This window comes from Strigops habroptila, chromosome Z (assembly GCF_004027225.2).
Source record: "Strigops habroptila isolate Jane chromosome Z, bStrHab1.2.pri, whole genome shotgun sequence".
Lineage (NCBI taxonomy): Eukaryota > Metazoa > Chordata > Aves > Psittaciformes > Psittacidae > Strigops > Strigops habroptila.
In genome coordinates, this window is record NC_044302.2 from 48,478,730 (window position 1) to 48,491,283 (window position 12,554).

General features: G+C 38.5%; 1 long non-coding RNA gene across 1 annotated transcript; it reads right to left on the reverse strand.

Moving 5' to 3' along the window:
* Positions 1-566: 566 nt before the first annotated feature.
* Positions 567-6,994, reverse strand: LOC115600962. Its single transcript, XR_003989200.1, has 2 exons — positions 6,793-6,994; positions 567-1,959 (listed from the first exon to the last, which is right to left on the reverse strand). It is a non-coding gene; the product is annotated as an uncharacterized LOC115600962 (long non-coding RNA).
* Between the last annotated feature and the right edge of the window lie 5,560 nt (positions 6,995-12,554).

Below are 12,554 nucleotides of genomic sequence, written 5' to 3' on the forward strand. Positions count from 1 at the left end.
TGAGATTTGTAACTACATTTTGCCTAAACAGATACAATTTTGTGATATCATATAAGTTTCAAATGAGAGAATACCTGCAATATCCAAAGATTGCCAGTACCTACACACTTATTTACATAAACAGCACTTTTACAATCCTAGTACTCTTACCTGTTAAAAATAGGATACAATTTTGCTGAATGAAAGAATCTAATTTCTATTACAGTTATTTGCCAATATATTTGGGAGTTGGCACCATGACACAGAGAGAAAATACTAGCTTTTACTGGAATGCTGTTTACAGTTTAAATGCATTCTAATAAACAGTGTAAGTAACAGTCACTCTCAGAAGGTCATTTTATCCATGATAGAGCTGATTCTTCTTGAATAAAACAATAATTTTAATTGACATTTTGTTCAGCCAGGGTTGTGGACTCTATATGGTATAGCATGATAAAAACCAGGGCTGATTTTACTTACTGAAGAGGGGAAAAAAATAAGGAGCTCAAAACACAGTAAATCATACTGCACTACAAAACTGTCAAAGTATTATGTACTGTTTCATTTAGATGAGAACATCAGTTTCCTGTCACTGACACAACTGGTGTCCAAGTAGGAAAGGGTTCTTTCTGGAGCCTTCAAGTTAAGTGATAAAAGCATAGCAGTTCCCTTGCTTGTTCTCCTGCAAGCCACAGGGGTTTTTTTAAGATTTCATCTGTGCAAGTATGTATGTGAAAGGATTTCTTCCTAGACATTAGCGCAGATAGATACCCTTAGATGTTACCGTAGCTGGGCAAGTGCTGGAAGAACACGAAGTAATACCTAATGCAGGTATTAACTGAGCACTTGGTTGGTCACACAGGAAAAAGTTTTTTGGTTCTCCAACTGATAAGCCTTTCTTTCTGAATTACTTCAGGGGTCGGGTCCTTGGGCTTAATTCTTAGGTTTTGCATGATGCGATAGACATGAACTGATTTTGCCTCGCACCTTCTTTTTATTGCAAACAGATGCTGTCTCTGAGCTCAAGGCATTCAGCTTCTTAAAATTTTGATATGCCAGTTCAAGCAAGCACTCTTGTTCCTATAGATTTGTAAATTATTTGCCAAGAAAACAACAGTGACCAAAATTTTTTTAAGTGTCATCAGCTTCCGTAAACTGGCTGAATGAATATTTAAGAATGTGTGTGGAGATGGTAACACTCAACTGAATGGCTGCACAAAACCTGGGTTGTTTCAGCTTTGTGGATGTGCCTGCAACAGACCTGTTGTCTAACAAAAAAGGTGGAAGATGGGGTAAGGAGAGTCCATGTTGGTGAATCCTCTTCTTCTCTCTGTAACATTTAACTCAAAGAGTAGTGTACATGGCTAAACCACAAATGATACAGAACTAAAAGATAAGTAAATTTTACCCTGTTATTTGTCCATAGACATGCTAGAGTGCTCTGTGCTGGTATTTTCATTTGAAATGAGCTGTGGAATTTTCAGGTCATTGGAATTGAAAAAAATGTTTTCTTTTCAAATAGGAACAAAATCTTATCAAGAAATAAGAAAGTTCCTGTAAGAAGGGTATTTCTGGGATGAAGAGGAATACTGTCTTACAGAATTAAAGTAAGGCAAAAGCTAAAATGCAAAAATATTCAATGAACATAATTTAAATCATATATTGCTTTTTTAAAAATACTTATTGGATGAGTGGGAAGAATATGTTCACCCACATAGTAACATATTGGTGTATTCAGAAAACATGTACACTGCCATAAAATGCGTGGTGCAGATAAGAAGATAACATCACAATGATAATTTCAACAAGTGACATCAGAATTTGAATAATAATGAAAACTCTTTTGCATTTTCACTCTTGATATTTCTTCTTTCAGATTGGGCTGGGCTGCACCTTTAAGCTCTCCTGACGATCCCTTTACCTGCTCTGAATAATGTGGGAATGTTGGTGTTCTGAGCTGTCAAAACATTTCGAAAATACCTGGAAAAACAAAAAGAAGAAAATAGTGAATAAAGTCAGTGGCACTAAATAAATAGCATTCAGGTATTGCTTTCATGATTCTAAAGCTGTAAGATTATGGTGTCTTGAGTCACAAAAATACATTAATTTCAGCATTTTCTCCAGGATTGTAGTGGAGCTTTCTTCCAGTGAGACCAAAGTCATTTAAAACTGACATTTGCTTTCCCTTTTTCACCTCTATGGCAACCCATATACTAGAATGAGGTGAAGAAGAAGGATCACATTATGTGAAGTGCATGTAAATAATCTCCCTCACACATAAATGGTGGGGACAGTATGATGCTTTGTTGACAGGCTGCATTTTAAGCTTTCAGGGTTTTCCCAGACAAATACTGTGTTTGAATGGAACGTTATTTGAATATCTAGTTGTTTCTGTGATTCTATGGTTCTGTATTTTGGGTTGAGCTGTTGTGTTTTAACCCTCTTATCTTTACTTTTGCTGGGTACATCTTCTTACATATGACAACTTGAAAAGTATAGTTTAATTAATCATTTGTTGCTTGGATACTGTGAGTCTTCTTTGACCTAGCATTGCACTCCTAAATCAAGCTTACACAAGTTGGATGAAACTCTAAAATAACTTTAGAGTAAAAATAGCTGTAGCATTTCAAAGTCATATTTTTTTTTTCAAGATTGACATAAATTTGCAAACCTGATGGGATTTTTTTCTGCTTCTTTCATGTAGTAAGATTAACAGTTCTAATAGCTAGATTACAATACAGATTATTTTGTCTGAAATAATTTTGACTTTTCTTATAAAGAACTTGTGTAATTACTATTAAGTTTATTTTGTGCTCTTAGGGAACACTACAGAGGCACAGTCCTGTTGAAATACTTTATACAGTTTTTCCCAGATTAAAATTTGGATAGCAAAGAAAAACTGCTATTTCAAAAGCAGCTCGTAAACATTTGAGAAAGTAACTTTTTCTGCTAGAAATAGTATTCTACAACTGAGCAGTTAAATTTTAGTTTATTATATAAGAGATTGTAAGAGACTGATTTTTCTTTGAGAGAAAAATGCTAGACACTGGAAATGATTCCACACGTAACTTAATGTATGCTTGTTTATAACCTGCAGATAATTACAATAATGAGTACTAGATTTGCATAATGGCAGATTGAAGGTCAGTGGCACCAGTGCTTTACATGCAGCAGTAATTGTGTCTTCTTGTGCAGCTAGAAAGCAGAAAGAAAATGAGAAATCTAGAAATTAAAGAGCATGCACTGCTCATGCATCATCTATCTAAATAATCTCCTGATTTCCCTGGGTTACTTGTTCAGTTCTAGGTTAATATCTCAAACACTTCCCAGTTTGGTTGCTGATATATCAATAGAAATAAAAGTTACCCTCTCAGTGAAAGAAGAATTCCGAACAGAAGTTGCAGATTTTTTCATGTCTTTCTTCATTCAACAAGACTAGAAAAGTTCTGAAAAAGAACTGGCCAGGAAAAAGGGAATTTTCTGCCTGGAAAAGTGGTAGTTCGGCTAGCATACAAATGACCGAATGAATGTGATGATGTTACTTACAGCATCAACTATTGTTCTTAACAACATATATTTTTTTAAAAGTAATATCAGTTAAAAATCTCTGCCATATATAAAGGATAGGTTTTGCAGAAGACATTGCCTTCAGGTTTGAGAAAGTTTATGAAACAAACTAGACACTGGGATATGGGATACGGTTTTGATGAAAATTACCAGTGGACTTTCAGTGCAAACAAGTTGAATGAACTGGGGCTTTGCCCAGCTCCAGTGATTACTGTGTGGCCATTGCCACCATTTCTCAATATGTGTGGGATATCCCCCCTCCTGCTCTCCCGGGCTTGGCAAGGCCCGAATTCAGAGTGTTGGTTGAAGGGGACCTATGCCTGCCCACCGAGTATTTACTAAGTAAGTAAGTATGAAATTTGGTTTCCCTGAAACGTTAGGAAGAAACTAGATTCAGGATGCTCTATATAGCAGAAATTCCACCTAAGCAACTGTGAAACTTAACTGTGAAGCTGTTGCTTAAAGACTGAATTTAAGGCCTGGGTATTAACTTCTTTCTGTCAGGGCCTGTTGCTGGCCAGCATACAATCAATACATTACTGTGAGCAGATTAACACTGCTCAGATATCATTATAATATTAACTGCCTGTGTCTGCAATCTTTAACAGTATGAACCTGAAGAAAAACCTTTTCCTTTTACAGCTTCTTTCCTGGATTTTGTCTGTTAGCCATCTAGCTCTAGTAAAAACCTGATACTGGCTTTGATAAGCTTGATTCTAATCATCACTGTAAAACAACTGGTGAGTTTTGAATCAAGATGACAGGAGATCTGTGTAGAGGGAGATGAAGTAGATCACAGCAGTCAACTGCAGCAAAGTTTGGTTTTTTTTTTTGTAACTGTGTATCTTCTCCCTTGAGAATCCATAGCTGGCTGAAGAATCATAGAATCATAGAATCAGCTAGGTGGGAAAAGGCCCTTAAGATCATCAAGTCCAACCATTACCCCAGCACTGGCAAGGCCACCACTAAACCGTATCACTGAGGACCTCATCTACATGGTTTTTGAACGCTTCCAGAGACAGTGATCTGCCACTTCCCTGGGCAGCCTGTTCCAATATCTGATCACCCTCTCCACAAAGAAATGTTTCCTAATATCCAGTCTAAACCTCCCCTGGTGCAGCTTGAGCTTCAGTAATACTAACTATAGATTTTTTCCTCTCGTTCAGAATCTGTTATTTTTGTTCCGGAGAAGCCTTATGTTGTCTCATTGAAACTTTGCAGAAAAAGTGTTTTATCTTTGATAGACTATCATTCATGAGCTCATTATTATTCCAGGTTTAATAAAGCAATTAGAAGGTCAAAGAGCAGTGATAGTGTAGTTTCTATTAGCTTGAACTGAGCAGGATAGAAAAGCCATGAAAATGAAGAACATTTTATTTTTAAATTTAATAGAACCACATAGCTGAACATGTTCCTCCACTTGTATACTGTAAATGAGTTAAAGGAATGACATGATATTTGTCACCCTTGTATGGTGGAAGAGAAGAATACAGTTTCTCTTTTAGGCATTCTAAAGGGATATTTTAACTTTTTTGTCTGTAGTTCTTGCCTACTTAAACTTTTTTTGGAAAAAAAAAGGCAGCTTTCATCACATCGGAGATAACAGAGGCTGCTTGAAGGTGTAATTGCTCTTGCTTTTCCTCACCAGGAGCCTGTTTCACAGAGTAAAGAAGGTACTAGAAGTTTATGTGCTTCCTGTTGTGCAAGAATTGCTCTTATTAATAGCCTTAAGGCAGCTTTACTAAGAGATGCTGACATCTGGTATGCCTCTTGTTATCCAGCTTCCTCTGAGGAGCTGCACGAGCTTTTGCAGGGCAGGGTTTTTGCTGTGTTTCTGATTAATGATGATTTTAGAATAGGCTTGAGAAAAGAACCTTATAAGATGGCTAGATGGCCAGAAGCGAGGGCTCATGGCACCTAAGAGCTCTCCATGTTTTTTTTGCATGAGTCTTTTATGTGACAGAGCCTGTGGTAACTTCCTAGGACTATGATATGTTGCTGAAAGTTGGATAAATTTTACTTATGTGATTTGAAAGCTTTACTGGTTTCTGATGCATGTCTTTACAGTGCTTTAAATCAAAGTACTTTTAAATCGCTGTTGGGAAGATTCATTATTACTGTTTCAGATCCTACGAAGTAGGATGCGCTACCCAAACACGCAGCAGTTTTACTGAATAAGGTTGGCTGAGTCTGAGCATTATTAAGTCAGTGTTCTGGTCTTGTAAAAACAAATTAATTTCTATGTGGGCTTCCCTATTGTATAAAACAAAAAAAAGGGAAAAGGTTCTGTTTGCTTAGTAACAGCACTGTGTTAAGACTTAGCTGAAGTGTGATTCTCATTTTACAAGTTTTAGAAATTAATTTGGATTAAAAGGAATTGAAAAACTCTTACAACTGCATAAAGCATACATTTAATGCTGCAATTACTTAGCTAATTTTCATACGTCATGATATATGAGGCATGGCAACCTTTTACCCTGTTAATAATGACAAATTGTTCTGACAGGGCTGTGTGACAAACACACATATGGCTTAGGCAGAATACAGCCTGATAGGATTAAAACAAAAGTCCTGTGAATACTAGGCATGAGGTGATAAGAATTAGACTCTATTAATTACAACAAATTCTTTTTCCCCATCCCTAATTTTCCTTTATGAGTCTTTGAAGTTACAGATTCTGTATTTTTGCTGCTGAATACAAGCACAATATAAAGCTCAGGTTGTTCAAGCAGCTGGGAGTCCCACCAGAGAGACCATCTACACTTTGCATTTCCTAAATGGGGATGGACAGCAACTCGCTCACACCCTGCAAAAGAAAGAACTCAACAGAAGTACTGGTAAAGTAAACATTTTCCAGCTTAAGCAAGGGTACAAAATACTGGGGAATAATTGTGACTAGTAGTCTGACAGTAATTTCCACTTTTCTGCCTCTTTTGGTTACCTTGATGCTGCCTCAGGTGTAAAAGCAGCAAGACTGTAGGTCTCCAGGACTATAAGTTTCCTTTGATTAACAGGGAGGAACCCTGTTTTCCATCACTACATGAGTTAATGATTTAGCTACCCATTTATCTAGCTTCCAGATTTGGGTGCCCAAAGACAGATTGTGTGAAGCCACTTTTCGCTCCATTATTTTGCACTGTTCTGATAACTCTAATGATTAGAGTTTCACTGTATGTCATTAAATGAGCTGCGATATATGCAGCAGGAGGTGTTGACTTTTAGGTATAATATTATAACTGCACTTACAGAAACAGCATTTGTGGAAATCGGCTTTATAGAGAATATAATCCAGGAGGATCTTTATTGTTATCATTTGCTATAAAAGATCTTCTTATTTTGCTTTCTTAGTAAATTAGTTGGCTGAGTACTTCTTTCGCCATTCAGTTTTCCTCATAACCTTTATCTTGATCTGGAAATACAGTATCATAATTAGAATTCCTTCGTTACTGTTAGGTTATTCGGTTTGTACTTTAAAATACAGGAAGACAAGGAAAATGTGGAAAGGTAAGTAAAAGAGGGAAAATAAACTAAAGAGATAAATGTACAGAACTATTTTTAATGGGAATATTCACCAAAGACTTGTCATGATACATTCTGGGCTGGAGGAAACAATATGTTAAATAGTTAAAAAAAAAATCTTTATGGCATTTCAGAGCATGCATCTAACCATCACAGTGCCAATAGGGACTGAGGGAGTGAGGGCCCAGTCTGCACTGAGATAAACTGACCTAGGAGTTGTAGTAACTGGGTCATAAAACAGACTCCTAGCTTCCTAGATTCCTAGAGAATTCCAAAGCTCCTAACTTTGCTATTCCTTCTTATACAGAAGGAATAGAAAAGTAGCTATTGATTCGGAACACTGTAGCAAGGGGCTGATTTACAGGCTACAACCAACCTGTGCTTATCTTCCCAGCCATATAGGGGACTTCTGTATCAACGGGTCTCAGAGTACATTGTCAGCTTCTCCTTTTTTAGCTAATGATTAGCTAAACATCATTAATAAGGAAGGCAAAGCCATGAGACAAGGTGCCTCTCATGTTCCAGAATATAAGCTAATTATCCAAGAAGTTAAAGAGAAAAAAAAGAAACGAAAACTAACCCCATAAAACAATCTACCTTTCTTTTTGCTACAAGCCAAACTATGAACAAAATGGAAAAGATAAAGCTAGGATCCTTAAAAAAATTTGTCAGTCTCATCTGTTGCCTCCAAGCAGGATCAACTATGCAGTGCAGTTATCACTTCTAGAAGATATTTTTGTTTCTTTCTCTTCTTTCTCAACTTCAAGGCATAGTTTCCTCTTCCTTGGGAATGACATTCTTGTTTGTGCCACCCACTATGTCACTTCCTTGTTTTGGAGCAGCAGGGCGTTGCTGATGCATTCTCCAACATTAAGTCTTTTGCTTGATCCCTTTTTATAGATCTATTAACAAGTCAATAATTCCCTGAATAAATGTATGCAGTTGATTATCTCTACCCACACAAAGAACTTTACTCTTGTTCTTATCAAACTGTTTCTTTTGTATTCAGTACTGTTTTGCCAAAAATAATCAGAAGCTTTTTGAATTTTTAATCATATTTTCCGATGTTACTGAGACTTTCTAGCTTAGTTCCTACTGTTAATTTAATACAAGTTCATAGTTTGAGTCACTAATGCAAATACTGAATGAGAAAGTTCTACAGAATTTCACTTGATAGATTGTTTCATTGCTATATAAAGTCTGAATGCATATTTTCTCCCAATTTTACATTCAGCTAATTCTGTTTTTTGTCCCCCAAGTTGCATACATTTCTGTTCTGTAGGATAAGATCTTTGCTCCATAAAAAAAAAAAAAAAATTGCAGCAATTGCTGCTTTCCTAACAAGAAATACATTACATTAATTACTGTTGTCATTAATAGAAGATAAAATTACATATGTCAAAAATTGATGCATCACAGGGCTATTCTTTACTGGTTCAATGCTATTTTTGATTACTTATGGGCAACTGGGTTAGGAAGTGACACTACAAAACAACATTTTGCTCATGACATTCTGACTTATGGAAATTCAGCCTCCTCTTGGAAAGAAGAGGGGTTCTTGGAAGATGGAATGCCTGTTGAGACATAGTAATTTACTGGTTTGCAGCTTGGACTTAATTTCAGAAAGTCATCACAAAGAACAGTGAAATAAAATCTTTTCTGCAGTTCATAAAAAAGTATTTCCTGCTAGGTGGCAAATTCCCCTGTTCATGGAATGCAAGGAAAGCATTGTTAAATTCTTGTGCTCTGTAAAAGGTTTCTGTAAAAAAAAAAAGTGAAAATAAAATTAAAAAATAATCACTTTTATGAAAGAAGCAGACAGGTACAGAAGTTTCATGCATCAGTTCATCAAGTTTTGCCAAGGTGAGATTTTGCTGAAGTGAGTAGCTCCAGAGAGGATGCCTTCAGCACCAGAGTGTGGGGAAATCACAGTGTCCAAGCCTTCGGCAGGCCTTGTCTAGGAGCCAGCAGCACTGCTGACACAGCAGCTGACTCTTAGCAACCGGCACCAGGAGGGACAGCACCACCCTGAGTGGATAAATCGTCTCCTGGGGAGCATGGTGGACAGGCCATGGAGCAGCAGTTTATGCAGGCTGGTGAGTGGGCAGGATCAACGGGAAGGGTCCAGTAGCCCAGCAGGCTGCAGAGGTGAGCTCAGCCAGCAGTCACTGAGGCAGTGCTCTAGAATGGCATCCTCTCAGCAGAAAGCAAAGAAAACTAAATCCTCTCTGCTGGCCAGAAAGGACATGGTGACCCAGACAGAAGTCTCTCATAAACACATAGCTGTTCAGCTGTCTGGCTGTAGTGAGTGCCACAGTCTGTCGGTGATGTTAGATGGTGGCTGTGTAAGATGTCAGCACGTTGATGATCTGCTTTGCATGGTGGCAGAGCTACAAGAGGTGGAAAGGCCAAGGAGTATAAGGACATCTGAGGAGGATTGCATGGGCAACAAACAGGAGGAGCTGGAACCATTGTGCAGCAGGGAAATTATGACACAATTGCCATCACAGAAGCATGGTGGAATGACTCCCGTGATTGCAGTGCTGCAATGGATGGCTACAGGCTCTTCAGAAGGGATAGGCAATGAAAAAGAGGTGGTGGGATTGCATTTGATGTCAGGGAGTGCATCTACTGCCTTGAACTCAATGTTGTGACTGAGAAGGCTGAATGTTTTTAGGTGATGATCAAGAGGAAGGCAGCCAAGGAGATACCCTGGTAGGAGTCTGTTATAAACCACCTAGCCAGGATGAAGCTATGGATGAAGTGTTCTTCAAACAACTGGGAGAAGTTTCACGCTTGCTCACCCTTGTTCTCATAGGGGACTTCAGCCTACCAAATGTCTGCTGGATGTACAACACAGCAGAGAAGAAACAATCCAGGAGGTTCTTGAAGGGTGTGGAAAATAACTTCCTAAACCAGCTGGTTAGTGAGCCAACAGGGGAGATGCGTGGCTAGATTTGCTGTTCGCAAACAGAGAATTCTGTCGGCTGGTATTTTTCATCACAACTGATAATTTGCAAATAAAAATCTTGATAAATTTTTGTGTGCATACCCTCTACCCCCATTGATATCATTACATTTAAAATTTTCCAGGCTTGAGATCACCACTGCTACACCAAAAGCAAATGATGAAGGAAAAAAGAGTTGATAAACATTCCATCTGAGAAACATTTTCCATATCCTTCAGATAACAAACACGTTTCATAGGGGATGAATGGGCAAGTTTGCAAACTATTCACTAAACCATACAGAGGTTAAATTCTTTATGAATAGCATTAATAATTGAATAGCCAGTCAGCTTTAGTTTTAATTTCCTATCTCCCTGATGCATCACTATGCTTACTAAATCATTTCTGAATACAGGTGCCCGGGTGATCAACTTCTTCCACCCTGACAAACCTCTAGAAATCAGAGGAGGGACAGGCACTTCTCTTTGCAGGCCAGGTTCATTACCTATGTTTTGAAAAGCAGCATTTCCTACTTTGCTGCTGTAGGAGATGGTGTTCCTCTAGGGAACAGCAACGAAGTGAAATAATTTTGACAACCCCAGAGGGAGTCAGATGGAGTGTAATGTAGTTGAGCATGGAGTGTGGTGTAGTTGAGCAAGGAAAGGGGGAAAACAGGTTAAGGGAAGATAAAAGTGAACTTGTATTTGCTAATAAAAACTTCCTCCAGTTTCAGAAATAATCCAAACAAACGAATGATCAAGGTTTCTTGATGGGGACAATAGGTTGGAAAGACAACACAAAAAAATGCAGTAAAGTTAAGAGCAAAGAGATGGTTGCTTTGTGTTTGGATATAAAAACAACTAACAAGCAAACAAAAAATTAACAAGATTTTGCACTTTTTTTTTTTTTTTTTTTTGGAATACCTCCCTATGTTTATCTGGACCCATGTCCTGGGTTCACCTATAGCAGTCATTTTTCTCCTTCTTAGTAGCTGGTGCAGTGCTGTGTTTTTTTAACTTTCAGCCTGAGAACAACACTGATAACACTGATGTTTTTAGTTGTTGCTAAGTAATGTTAATTCCAACCAAGGACTTTCTCAGTCTCATGCTTTGCCAGGGAGGAGGGGAAGCCGGGAGGAAGCAGAGACAGGACACCTGACCCAAACTAGCCAAAGGGGTATTCCATACCACAGCACGTCATGCCCAGTATATACACGGGGGGGAGTTACCCGGAAGGCCAGATCACTGCTCGGGTTGGGCTGGGTATCGGTCGGCGGGTGGTGAGCAATTGTATCCTCTCCCCTTGTTATTTCACTAATCATTATTCTCATTGGTGGTAGCAGTAGTGGTTTTGTATTATACCTTAGTTGCGGGACTGCTCTTATCTCAACCCGTGGGAGTTAAATTCTTCCGATTCTCCTCCCCATCCCTCCGGGAGCAGGGGGAGGAAGGTGGGGAGTGAGCGAGCGGCTGTGTAGTTCTGAGTTACCGGCTGGGCTCAAACCACGACAACCCACAAGCTTTCTCATCCTGTTTTCCCCCTGTTCTGCTGAGGAGTGACTGGCGGGGCTGGAGTTTGGCCTTTCATCACAGTGAACCCTCCACAGTCTTAAATTTGCAATCAGCCATTATCAATGGCTGGTTGTAGATGTGCTGTGAAACCTTCTGCACTTTTACCTGTGGTTTAACAAAACTGAAATTGGTGTCCCAAGTAAGTGCCTGTCTTCCCGGTGGTTTGGGATGTGACAATGTTTGAATATGTTGGATCAGGAGTTAGTCTCTTATTGGTACATTACCTGCATATTAGCTGTTTTCCTAGTTAACTTTGGCACCACTCAGACTCAAGAATGAGTGTATGAAGATAGGGTCAGAATTTGGCTCTGATTTTCCAGCAGGAGAAGAGAGTAAATAAGAGACTGCAAAACAGACAGCTGAACCTGCTGAGAAGGTCTGACTGAATAGCTGCTGTTATAACCTCATTAGGCAGCTAGATTTTATATCAGCCTATAAATTAAAACATTTCCAGTAAGTGATGCTAGATACTTCATAAATACTTTGTCAGTTAGAGGCACCTTTTGATGCTGGAAAGCCCCAATATTAGTGTCATTAAAATCCTCATTCATGACCTTTGCAAGCGATAAGACAAAATATCCTCATTCAACTGATGAATTCTATCATTATGTCATTATACGTGGAATTACTGTGGGAAGATATTTACTCTGAATCATTCAAAGATGTGCACAGTCACAAGACCAAGAGCTTCCAGCTGCTTGGACAAGAAGCAACTCTTGTATGTCCTTTATTTTTGGGAAGTGAGTGCAGTGTAAGCACAGGACAGAGTTTTATATGCAGAACTGAAAAAGAGGAGGAATGAAATCATGTTTAAATATTACATGTGTTTGTGTCAGAGTGCTTACAGAGGGGGTTGCTTAAGCTATCCTAAAGGCTACTCACCTCTTTTACTGGCATAATAAAGGCTCAGTGGCTATGAGAAAAAAAGATAATTATGTGGCTCGAGTCTAAACAAAGTGGTAGCAGAACA